The sequence below is a fragment of the Doryrhamphus excisus genome, chromosome 3 (genome assembly GCF_030265055.1).
Source record: "Doryrhamphus excisus isolate RoL2022-K1 chromosome 3, RoL_Dexc_1.0, whole genome shotgun sequence".
Classification (NCBI taxonomy): Eukaryota; Metazoa; Chordata; class Actinopteri; order Syngnathiformes; family Syngnathidae; genus Doryrhamphus; species Doryrhamphus excisus.
In genome coordinates this window covers 31,016,857-31,029,356 of record NC_080468.1, presented here as the reverse complement: position 1 = coordinate 31,029,356, position 12,500 = coordinate 31,016,857, and the positions used below count along the sequence as shown (strand labels likewise).

At 48.2% G+C, this 12,500-nt stretch overlaps 5 non-coding genes across 5 annotated transcripts; all 5 read left to right on the top strand.

The window, feature by feature from the left end:
* The first annotated feature begins 1,919 nt into the window (after nt 1–1,919).
* trnaf-gaa (transfer RNA phenylalanine (anticodon GAA)) lies at nt 1,920–1,992 on the top strand. Its single transcript has one exon. It is a non-coding gene; the product is annotated as a tRNA-Phe (tRNA).
* A 3,070-nt stretch (nt 1,993–5,062) lies between these two features.
* Nucleotides 5,063–5,135, top strand: trnaf-gaa (transfer RNA phenylalanine (anticodon GAA)). The gene has a single exon. It is a non-coding gene; the product is annotated as a tRNA-Phe (tRNA).
* A 2,196-nt stretch (nt 5,136–7,331) lies between these two features.
* Nucleotides 7,332–7,404, top strand: trnaf-gaa (transfer RNA phenylalanine (anticodon GAA)). The gene has a single exon. It is a non-coding gene; the product is annotated as a tRNA-Phe (tRNA).
* A 1,609-nt stretch (nt 7,405–9,013) lies between these two features.
* On the top strand, nt 9,014–9,095 carry trnas-aga (transfer RNA serine (anticodon AGA)). The gene has a single exon. It is a non-coding gene; the product is annotated as a tRNA-Ser (tRNA).
* A 187-nt stretch (nt 9,096–9,282) lies between these two features.
* On the top strand, nt 9,283–9,355 carry trnaf-gaa (transfer RNA phenylalanine (anticodon GAA)). Its single transcript has one exon. It is a non-coding gene; the product is annotated as a tRNA-Phe (tRNA).
* Nucleotides 9,356–12,500: the final 3,145 nt, after the last annotated feature.

Below are 12,500 nucleotides of genomic sequence, written 5' to 3'. Positions count from 1 at the left end.
GCCCTGATCAGGAAAAAACTGTGACCTTGTGAGGTTTGCCGACAACATACAGTTTTGGGGGCACTCTTGGTGTCAAGACATCACTGATGGTGGCGATCCATGGGAAGTCATCAGACCAAAATCGTGTCAGAGGATTCATGGGAATTCATGTGAGATCCCCCAAAACCGTGAGCTGCAATACCACTCACGAGTTGACAAGTCTCATGGTTGCTTTTGGCAAACATTTTCCATTGCATTTCGACTGATATACAACGGCATAATCTGTGAGGTTCTACGTTTGTGACAATTTGTTGTGGCCGAGTGGTTAAGGCGATGGATTAGAAATCCTTTGGGGTTTCCCGGCACATCAAATCCTGCCGACAACGCACAGTTTTGGGGGCACTCGTGGTGTCAAGACACCTGAGCAAATAGGTCAGCCAGAAGGACCACGATGGACCATCCTAAATCCCACTAAGTCGTGAGCTGGAAGGACCACAGTGGGTCATCCTGAATATCACTAAATTGGCAAGCAGTTGTCCTTGCAATTTAACCACTGGTCTTTCGGGGCAGTCATGGTGTCAGGACGCCTGTGACCACGATGGATCATCCGAAATCCCACTAAGTAGTTGTGAGCCCGAAGGGCCACAATGGGTCTTCCTAAATAAAGCTAACACAGGTTCAAACTAACCGGTTCAAATTCTGCCGACAACGTGCAGTTTTGGGGGCACTTGTGGTGTCAGGACGTCTGTGACAATGGAGATCCAGGTGAAATTGCCTGGATCTTCATGGTTGCTGACTGAATTGGCAGTTTCCCTTGCATTTCAACTGAAAAACAATGGTATAATCGGCGAAGTTCTTTGCAAGTTGTTGTGGCCGAGTTTTTAAGGCGATGGACTAGAAATCCATTGGGGTTTCCCCGCGCATCAAATCCTGCCGACAACGTACAGTTTTGGGGGCACTCTTGGTGTCAAGACATCACTGATGGTGGCGATCCATGGGAAGTCATCAGACCAAAATCGTGTCAGAGGATTCATGGGAATTCATGTGAGATCCCCCAAAACCGTGAGCTGCAATACCACTCACGAGTTGACAAGTCTCATGGTTGCTTTTGGCAAACATTTTCCATTGCATTTCGACTGATATACAACGGCATAATCTGTGAGGTTCTACGTTTGTGACAATTTGTTGTGGCCGAGTTTTTAAGGCGATGGACTAGAAATCCATTGGGGTTTCCCCGCACATCAAATCCTGCCGACAACGCACAGTTTTGGGGGCACTCGTGGTGTCAAGACACCTGAGCAAATAGGTCAGCCAGAAGGACCACGATGGACCATCCTAAATCCCACTAATTCGTGAGCTGGAAGGACCACAGTGGGTCATCCTGAATATCACTAAATTGGCAAGCAGTTGTCCTTGCAATTTAACCACTGGTCTTTCGGGGCAGTCATGGTGTCAGGACGCCTGTGACCACGATGGATCATCCGAAATCCCACTAAGTAGTTGTGACCCCGAAGGGCCACAATGGGTCTTCCTAAATAAAGCTAACACAGGTTCAAACTAACCGGTTCAAATTCTGCCGACAACGTGCAGTTTTGGGGGCACTTGTGGTGTCAGGACGTCTGTGACATTTCAACTGAAAAACAACGGTATAATCGGCGAAGTTCTTTGCAAGTTGTTGTGGCCGAGTGGTTAAGGCGATGTACTAGAAATCCATTGGGGTTTCCCCGCGCAGGTTCAAATCCTGCCGACAACGTACAGTTTTGGGGGCACTCGTGGTGCCAAGACTTCACTGACGGTGGCGATCCATGGCAAATCCTCAGACCAAAAACATGTCAGGGGATCCATGAAATCCTTTTCAGTCATGGTGTAAGGACGCCCGTTACAATAGAGACCTAGGTGAAATTGCCTGCACTGGAAAAAGCGGTGCGACCACCTTTGCAGCTGAAATAGCTCAGTTGGGAGAGCGTTAGACTGAAGATCTAAAGGTCCCTGGTTCAATCCCGGGTTTCAGCACAGTCCCTCTTTACGTCCTGACTTGGCAAATAGTTTGAGAAGGCCTTTGCTGAAAGGACCTTCTCACATGAACTCTGACTCTCTTGAGCACTGACTTCTTATGAAGGACTCAGCCGTGTTGTACAATCTGACAGTCGTTTGCTGCCACATCATTCCAGTCGAGGATAATGGACATGACCAGGAAAATGCCACCTGTGGGATTTCAAGCAGTGCCTTCTGAGAGAAAAGAGTCTTAATCTGGCGCTTGAGACCAATCATCCACACAACCTAAAACAGTGCCCTGATCAGGAAAAAACTGTGACCTTGTGAGGTTTGCCGACAACATACAGTTTTGGGGGCACTCTTGGTGTCAAGACATCACTGATGGTGGCGATCCATGGGAAGTCATCAGACCAAAATCGTGTCAGAGGATTCATGGGAATTCATGTGAGATCCCCCAAAACCGTGAGCTGCAATACCACTCACGAGTTGACAAGTCTCATGGTTGCTTTTGGCAAACATTTTCCATTGCATTTCGACTGATATACAACGGCATAATCTGTGAGGTTCTACGTTTGTGACAATTTGTTGTGGCCGAGTGGTTAAGGCGATGGATTAGAAATCCTTTGGGGTTTCCCGGCACATCAAATCCTGCCGACAACGCACAGTTTTGGGGGCACTCGTGGTGTCAAGACACCTGAGCAAATAGGTCAGCCAGAAGGACCACGATGGACCATCCTAAATCCCACTAAGTCGTGAGCTGGAAGGACCACAGTGGGTCATCCTGAATATCACTAAATTGGCAAGCAGTTGTCCTTGCAATTTAACCACTGGTCTTTCGGGGCAGTCATGGTGTCAGGACGCCTGTGACCACGATGGATCATCCGAAATCCCACTAAGTAGTTGTGAGCCCGAAGGGCCACAATGGGTCTTCCTAAATAAAGCTAACACAGGTTCAAACTAACCGGTTCAAATTCTGCCGACAACGTGCAGTTTTGGGGGCACTTGTGGTGTCAGGACGTCTGTGACAATGGAGATCCAGGTGAAATTGCCTGGATCTTCATGGTTGCTGACTGAATTGGCAGTTTCCCTTGCATTTCAACTGAAAAACAATGGTATAATCGGCGAAGTTCTTTGCAAGTTGTTGTGGCCGAGTTTTTAAGGCGATGGACTAGAAATCCATTGGGGTTTCCCCGCGCATCAAATCCTGCCGACAACGTACAGTTTTGGGGGCACTCTTGGTGTCAAGACATCACTGATGGTGGCGATCCATGGGAAGTCATCAGACCAAAATCGTGTCAGAGGATTCATGGGAATTCATGTGAGATCCCCCAAAACCGTGAGCTGCAATACCACTCACGAGTTGACAAGTCTCATGGTTGCTTTTGGCAAACATTTTCCATTGCATTTCGACTGATATACACCGGCATAATCTGTGAGGTTCTACGTTTGTGACAATTTGTTGTGGCCGAGTTTTTAAGGCGATGGACTAGAAATCCATTGGGGTTTCCCCGCACTTTAAATCCTGCCGACAACGCACAGTTTTGGGGGCACTCGTGGTGTCAAGACACCTGAGCAAATAGGTCAGCCAGAAGGACCACGATGGACCATCCTAAATCCCACTAAGTCGTGAGCTGGAAGGACCACAGTGGGTCATCCTGAATATCACTAAATTGGCAAGCAGTTGTCCTTGCAATTTAACCACTGGTCTTTCGGGGCAGTCATGGTGTCAGGACGCCTGTGACCACGATGGATCATCCGAAATCCCACTAAGTAGTTGTGACCCCGAAGGGCCACAATGGGTCTTCCTAAATAAAGCTAACACAGGTTCAAACTAACCGGTTCAAATTCTGCCGACAACGTGCAGTTTTGGGGGCACTTGTGGTGTCAGGACGTCTGTGACAATGGAGATCCAGGTGAAATTGCCTGGATCTTCATGGTTGCTGACTGAATTGGCAGTTTCCCTTGCATTTCAACTGAAAAACAATGGTATAATCGGCGAAGTTCTTTGCAAGTTGTTGTGGCCGAGTTTTTAAGGCGATGGACTAGAAATCCATTGGGGTTTCCCCGCGCATCAAATCCTGCCGACAACGTACAGTTTTGGGGGCACTCTTGGTGTCAAGACATCACTGATGGTGGCGATCCATGGGAAGTCATCAGACCAAAATCGTGTCAGAGGATTCATGGGAATTCATGTGAGATCCCCCAAAACCGTGAGCTGCAATACCACTCACGAGTTGACAAGTCTCATGGTTGCTTTTGGCAAACATTTTCCATTGCATCTCGACTGATATACAACGGCATAATCTGTGAGGTTCTACGTTTGTGACAATTTGTTGTGGCCGAGTTTTTAAGGCGATGGACTAGAAATCCATTGGGGTTTCCCCGCACATCAAATCCTGCCGACAACGCACAGTTTTGGGGGCACTCGTGGTGTCAAGACACCTGAGCAAATAGGTCAGCCAGAAGGACCACGATGGACCATCCTAAATCCCACTAATTCGTGAGCTGGAAGGACCACAGTGGGTCATCCTGAATATCACTAAATTGGCAAGCAGTTGTCCTTGCAATTTAACCACTGGTCTTTCGGGGCAGTCATGGTGTCAGGACGCCTGTGACCACGATGGATCATCCGAAATCCCACTAAGTAGTTGTGACCCCGAAGGGCCACAATGGGTCTTCCTAAATAAAGCTAACACAGGTTCAAACTAACCGGTTCAAATTCTGCCGACAACGTGCAGTTTTGGGGGCACTTGTGGTGTCAGGACGTCTGTGACATTTCAACTGAAAAACAACGGTATAATCGGCGAAGTTCTTTGCAAGTTGTTGTGGCCGAGTGGTTAAGGCGATGTACTAGAAATCCATTGGGGTTTCCCCGCGCAGGTTCAAATCCTGCCGACAACGTACAGTTTTGGGGGCACTCGTGGTGCCAAGACTTCACTGACGGTGGCGATCCATGGCAAATCCTCAGACCAAAAACATGTCAGGGGATCCATGAAATCCTTTTCAGTCATGGTGTAAGGACGCCCGTTACAATAGAGACCTAGGTGAAATTGCCTGCACTGGAAAAAGCGGTGCGACCACCTTTGCAGCTGAAATAGCTCAGTTGGGAGAGCGTTAGACTGAAGATCTAAAGGTCCCTGGTTCAATCCCGGGTTTCAGCACAGTCCCTCTTTACGTCCTGACTTGGCAAATAGTTTGAGAAGGCCTTTGCTGAAAGGACCTTCTCACATGAACTCTGACTCTCTTGAGCACTGACTTCTTATGAAGGACTCAGCCGTGTTGTACAATCTGACAGTCGTTTGCTGCCACATCATTCCAGTCGAGGATAATGGACATGACCAGGAAAATGCCACCTGTGGGATTTCAAGCAGTGCCTTCTGAGAGAAAAGAGTCTTAATCTGGCGCTTGAGACCAATCATCCACACAACCTAAAACAGTGCCCTGATCAGGAAAAAACTGTGACCTTGTGAGGTTTGCCGACAACATACAGTTTTGGGGGCACTCTTGGTGTCAAGACATCACTGATGGTGGCGATCCATGGGAAGTCATCAGACCAAAATCGTGTCAGAGGATTCATGGGAATTCATGTGAGATCCCCCAAAACCGTGAGCTGCAATACCACTCACGAGTTGACAAGTCTCATGGTTGCTTTTGGCAAACATTTTCCATTGCATTTCGACTGATATACAACGGCATAATCTGTGAGGTTCTACGTTTGTGACAATTTGTTGTGGCCGAGTGGTTAAGGCGATGGATTAGAAATCCTTTGGGGTTTCCCGGCACATCAAATCCTGCCGACAACGCACAGTTTTGGGGGCACTCGTGGTGTCAAGACACCTGAGCAAATAGGTCAGCCAGAAGGACCACGATGGACCATCCTAAATCCCACTAAGTCGTGAGCTGGAAGGACCACAGTGGGTCATCCTGAATATCACTAAATTGGCAAGCAGTTGTCCTTGCAATTTAACCACTGGTCTTTCGGGGCAGTCATGGTGTCAGGACGCCTGTGACCACGATGGATCATCCGAAATCCCACTAAGTAGTTGTGAGCCCGAAGGGCCACAATGGGTCTTCCTAAATAAAGCTAACACAGGTTCAAACTAACCGGTTCAAATTCTGCCGACAACGTGCAGTTTTGGGGGCACTTGTGGTGTCAGGACGTCTGTGACAATGGAGATCCAGGTGAAATTGCCTGGATCTTCATGGTTGCTGACTGAATTGGCAGTTTCCCTTGCATTTCAACTGAAAAACAATGGTATAATCGGCGAAGTTCTTTGCAAGTTGTTGTGGCCGAGTTTTTAAGGCGATGGACTAGAAATCCATTGGGGTTTCCCCGCGCATCAAATCCTGCCGACAACGTACAGTTTTGGGGGCACTCTTGGTGTCAAGACATCACTGATGGTGGCGATCCATGGGAAGTCATCAGACCAAAATCGTGTCAGAGGATTCATGGGAATTCATGTGAGATCCCCCAAAACCGTGAGCTGCAATACCACTCACGAGTTGACAAGTCTCATGGTTGCTTTTGGCAAACATTTTCCATTGCATTTCGACTGATATACACCGGCATAATCTGTGAGGTTCTACGTTTGTGACAATTTGTTGTGGCCGAGTTTTTAAGGCGATGGACTAGAAATCCATTGGGGTTTCCCCGCACATCAAATCCTGCCGACAACGCACAGTTTTGGGGGCACTCGTGGTGTCAAGACACCTGAGCAAATAGGTCAGCCAGAAGGACCACGATGGACCATCCTAAATCCCACTAAGTCGTGAGCTGGAAGGACCACAGTGGGTCATCCTGAATATCACTAAATTGGCAAGCAGTTGTCCTTGCAATTTAACCACTGGTCTTTCGGGGCAGTCATGGTGTCAGGACGCCTGTGACCACGATGGATCATCCGAAATCCCACTAAGTAGTTGTGACCCCGAAGGGCCACAATGGGTCTTCCTAAATAAAGCTAACACAGGTTCAAACTAACCGGTTCAAATTCTGCCGACAACGTGCAGTTTTGGGGGCACTTGTGGTGTCAGGACGTCTGTGACATTTCAACTGAAAAACAACGGTATAATCGGCGAAGTTCTTTGCAAGTTGTTGTGGCCGAGTGGTTAAGGCGATGGACTAGAAATCCATTGGGGTTTCCCCGCGCAGGTTCAAATCGTGCCGACAACGTACAGTTTTGGGGGCACTCGTGGTGCCAAGACTTCACTGACGGTGGCGATCCATGGCAAATCCTCAGACCAAAAACATGTCAGGGGATCCATGAAATCCTTTTCAGTCATGGTGTAAGGACGCCCGTTACAATAGAGATCTAGGTGAAATTGCCTGCACTGGAAAAAGCGGTGCGACCACCTTTGCAGCTGAAATAGCTCAGTTGGGAGAGCGTTAGACTGAAGATCTAAAGGTCCCTGGTTCAATCCCGGGTTTCAGCACAGTCCCTCTTTACGTCCTGACTTGGCAAATAGTTTGAGAAGGCCTTTGCTGAAAGGACCTTCTCACATGAACTCTGACTCTCTTGAGCACTGACTTCTTATGAAGGACTCAGCCGTGTTGTACAATCTGACAGTCGTTTGCTGCCACATCATTCCAGTCGAGGATAATGGACATGACCAGGAAAATGCCAGCTGTGGGATTTCAAGCAGTGCCTTCTGAGAGAAAAGAGTCTTAATCTGGCGCTTGAGACCAATCATCCACACAACCTAAAACAGTGCCCTGATCAGGAAAAAACTGTGACCTTGTGAGGTTTGCCGACAACGTACAGTTTTGGGGGCACTCTTGGTGTCAAGACATCACTGATGGTGGCGATCCATGGGAAGTCATCAGACCAAAATCGTGTCAGAGGATTCATGGGAATTCATGTGAGATCCCCCAAAACCGTGAGCTGCAATACCACTCACGAGTTGACAAGTCTCATGGTTGCTTTTGGCAAACATTTTCCATTGCATTTCGACTGATATACAACGGCATAATCTGTGAGGTTCTACGTTTGTGACAATTTGTTGTGGCCGAGTTTTTAAGGCGATGGACTAGAAATCCATTGGGGTTTCCCCGCACATCAAATCCTGCCGACAACGCACAGTTTTGGGGGCACTCGTGGTGTCAAGACACCTGAGCAAATAGGTCAGCCAGAAGGACCACGATGGACCATCCTAAATCCCACTAAGTCGTGAGCTGGAAGGACCACAGTGGGTCATCCTGAATATCACTAAATTGGCAAGCAGTTGTCCTTGCAATTTAACCACTGGTCTTTCGGGGCAGTCATGGTGTCAGGACGCCTGTGACCACGATGGATCATCCGAAATCCCACTAAGTAGTTGTGAGCCCGAAGGGCCACAATGGGTCTTCCTAAATAAAGCTAACACAGGTTCAAACTAACCGGTTCAAATTCTGCCGACAACGTGCAGTTTTGGGGGCACTTGTGGTGTCAGGACGTCTGTGACAATGGAGATCCAGGTGAAATTGCCTGGATCTTCATGGTTGCTGACTGAATTGGCAGTTTCCCTTGCATTTCAACTGAAAAACAACGGTATAATCGGCAAAGTTCTTTGCAAGTTGTTGTGGCCGAGTGGTTAAGGCGATGGATTAGAAATCCTTTGGGGTTTCCCGGCACATCAAATCCTGCCGACAACGCACAGTTTTGGGGGCACTCGTGGTGTCAAGACACCTGAGCAAATAGGTCAGCCAGAAGGTCCACGATGGACCATCCTAAATCCCACTAAGTCGTGAGCTGGAAGGACCACAGTGGGTCATCCTGAATATCACTAAATTGGCAAGCAGTTGTCCTTGCAATTTAACCACTGGTCTTTCGGGGCAGTCATGGTGTCAGGACGCCTGTGACCACGATGGGTCATCCGAAATCCCACTAAGTAGTTGTGAGCCCGAAGGGCCACAATGGGTCTTCCTAAATAAAGCTAACACAGGTTCAAACTAACCGGTTCAAATTCTGCCGACAACGTGCAGTTTTGGGGGCACTTGTGGTGTCAGGACGTCTGTGACATTTCAACTGAAAAACAACGGTATAATCGGCGAAGTTCTTTGCAAGTTGTTGTGGCCGAGTGGTTAAGGCGATGGACTAGAAATCCATTGGGGTTTCCCCGTGCAGGTTCAAATCCTGCCGACAACGTACAGTTTTGGGGGCACTCGTGGTGCCAAGACTTCACTGACGGTGGCGATCCATGGCAAATCCTCAGACCAAAAACATGTCAGGGGATCCATGAAATCCTTTTCAGTCATGGTGTAAGGACGCCCGTTACAATAGAGATCTAGGTGAAATTGCCTGCACTGGAAAAAGCAGTGCGACCACCTTTGCAGCTGAAATAGCTCAGTTGGGAGAGCGTTAGACTGAAGATCTAAAGGTCCCTGGTTCAATCCCGGGTTTCAGCACAGTCCCTCTTTACGTCCTGACTTGGCAAATAGTTTGAGAAGGCCTTTGCTGAAAGGACCTTCTCACATGAACTCTGACTCTCTTGAGCACTGACTTCTTATGAAGGACTCAGCCGTGTTGTACAATCTGACAGTCGTTTGATGCCACATCATTCCAGTCGAGGATAATGGACATGACCAGGAAAATGCCAGCTGTGGGATTTCAAGCAGTGCCTTCTGAGAGAAAAGAGTCTTAATCTGGCGCTTGAGACCAATCATCCACACAACCTAAAACAGTGCCCTGATCAGGAAAAAACTGTGACCTTGTGAGGTTTGCCGACAACGTACAGTTTTTGGGGCACTCTTGGTGTCAAGACATCACTGATGGTGGCGATCCATGGGAAGTCATCAGACCAAAATCGTGTCAGAGGATTCATGGGAATTCATGTGAGATCCCCCAAAACCGTGAGCTGCAATACCACTCACGAGTTGACAAGTCTCATGGTTGCTTTTGGCAAACATTTTCCATTGCATTTCGACTGATATACAACGGCATAATCTGTGAGGTTCTACGTTTGTGACAATTTGTTGTGGCCGAGTGGTTAAGGCGATGGATTAGAAATCCTTTGGGGTTTCCCGGCACATCAAATCCTGCCGACAACGCACAGTTTTGGGGGCACTCGTGGTGTCAAGACACCTGAGCAAATAGGTCAGCCAGAAGGACCACGATGGACCATCCTAAATCCCACTAAGTCGTGAGCTGGAAGGACCACAGTGGGTCATCCTGAATATCACTAAATTGGCAAGCAGTTGTCCTTGCAATTTAACCACTGGTCTTTCGGGGCAGTCATGGTGTCAGGACGCCTGTGACCACGATGGATCATCCGAAATCCCACTAAGTAGTTGTGACCCCGAAGGGCCACAATGGGTCTTCCTAAATAAAGCTAACACAGGTTCAAACTAACCGGTTCAAATTCTGCCGACAACGTGCAGTTTTGGGGGCACTTGTGGTGTCAGGACGTCTGTGACAATGGAGATCCAGGTGAAATTGCCTGGATCTTCATGGTTGCTGACTGAATTGGCAGTTTCCCTTGCATTTCAACTGAAAAACAACGGTATAATCGGCAAAGTTCTTTGCAAGTTGTTGTGGCCGAGTGGTTAAGGCGATGGACTAGAAATCCATTGGGGTTTCCCCGTGCATCAAATCCTGCCGACAACGTACAGTTTTGGGGGCACTCTTGGTGTCAAGACATCACTGATGGTGGCGATCCATGGGAAGTCATCAGACCAAAATCGTGTCAGAGGATTCATGGGAATTCATGTGAGATCCCCCAAAACCGTGAGCTGCAATACCACTCACGAGTTGACAAGTCTCATGGTTGCTTTTGGCAAACATTTTCCATTGCATTTCGACTGATATACAACGGCATAATCTGTGAGGTTCTACGTTTGTGACAATTTGTTGTGGCCGAGTGGTTACGGCGATGGATTAGAAATCCTTTGGGGTTTCCCGGCACATCAAATCCTGCCGACAACGCACAGTTTTGGGGGCACTCGTGGTGTCAAGACACCTGAGCAAATAGGTCAGCCAGAAGGACCACGATGGACCATCCTAAATCCCACTAAGTCGTGAGCTGGAAGGACCACAGTGGGTCATCCTGAATATCACTAAATTGGCAAGCAGTTGTCCTTGCAATTTAACCACTGGTCTTTCGGGGCAGTCATGGTGTCAGGACGCCTGTGACCACGATGGATCATCCGAAATCCCACTAAGTAGTTGTGAGCCCAAAGGGCCACAATGGGTCTTCCTAAATAAAGCTAACACAGGTTCAAACTAACCGGTTCAAATTCTGCCGACAACGTGCAGTTTTGGGGGCACTTGTGGTGTCAGGACGTCTGTGACAATGGAGATCCAGGTGAAATTGCCTGGATCTTCATGGTTGCTGACTGAATTGGCAGTTTCCATTGCATTTCGACTGATATACAACGGCATAATCTGTGAGGTTCTACGTTTGTGACAATTTGTTGTGGCCGAGTTTTTAAGGCGATGGACTAGAAATCCATTGGGGTTTCCCCGCACATCAAATCCTGCCGACAACGCACAGTTTTGGGGGCACTCGTGGTGTCAAGACACCTGAGCAAATAGGTCAGCCAGAAGGACCACGATGGACCATCCTAAATCCCACTAAGTTGTGAGCTGGAAGGACCACAGTGGGTCATCCTGAATATCACTAAATTGGCAAGCAGTTGTCCTTGCAATTTAACCACTGGTCTTTCGGGGCAGTCATGGTGTCAGGACGCCTGTGACCACGATGGATCATCCGAAATCCCACTAAGTAGTTGTGAGCCCGAAGGGCCACAATGGGTCTTCCTAAATAAAGCTAACACAGGTTCAAACTAACCGGTTCAAATTCTGCCGACAACGTGCAGTTTTGGGGGCACTTGTGGTGTCAGGACGTCTGTGACAATGGAGATCCAGGTGAAATTGCCTGGATCTTCATGGTTGCTGACTGAATTGGCAGTTTCCCTTGCATTTCAACTGAAAAACAACGGTATAATCGGCGAAGTTCTTTGCAAGTTGTTGTGGCCGAGTGGTTAAGGCGATGGACTAGAAATCCATTGGGGTTTCCCCGTGCATCAAATCCTGCCGACAACGTACAGTTTTGGGGGCACTCTTGGTGTCAAGACATCACTGATGGTGGCGATCCATGGGAAGTCATCAGACCAAAATCGTGTCAGAGGATTCATGGGAATTCATGTGAGATCCCCCAAAACCGTGAGCTGCAATACCACTCACGAGTTGACAAGTCTCATGGTTGCTTTTGGCAAACATTTTCCATTGCATTTCGACTGATATACAACGGCATAATCTGTGAGGTTCTACGTTTGTGACAATTTGTTGTGGCCGAGTTTTTAAGGCGATGGACTAGAAATCCATTGGGGTTTCCCCGCACATCAAATCCTGCCGACAACGCACAGTTTTGGGGGCACTCGTGGTGTCAAGACACCTGAGCAAATAGGTCAGCCAGAAGGACCACGATGGACCATCCTAAATCCCACTAAGTCGTGAGCTGGAAGGACCACAGTGGGTCATCCTGAATATCACTAAATTGGCAAGCAGTTGTCCTTGCAATTTAACCACTGGTCTTTCGGGGCAGTCATGGTG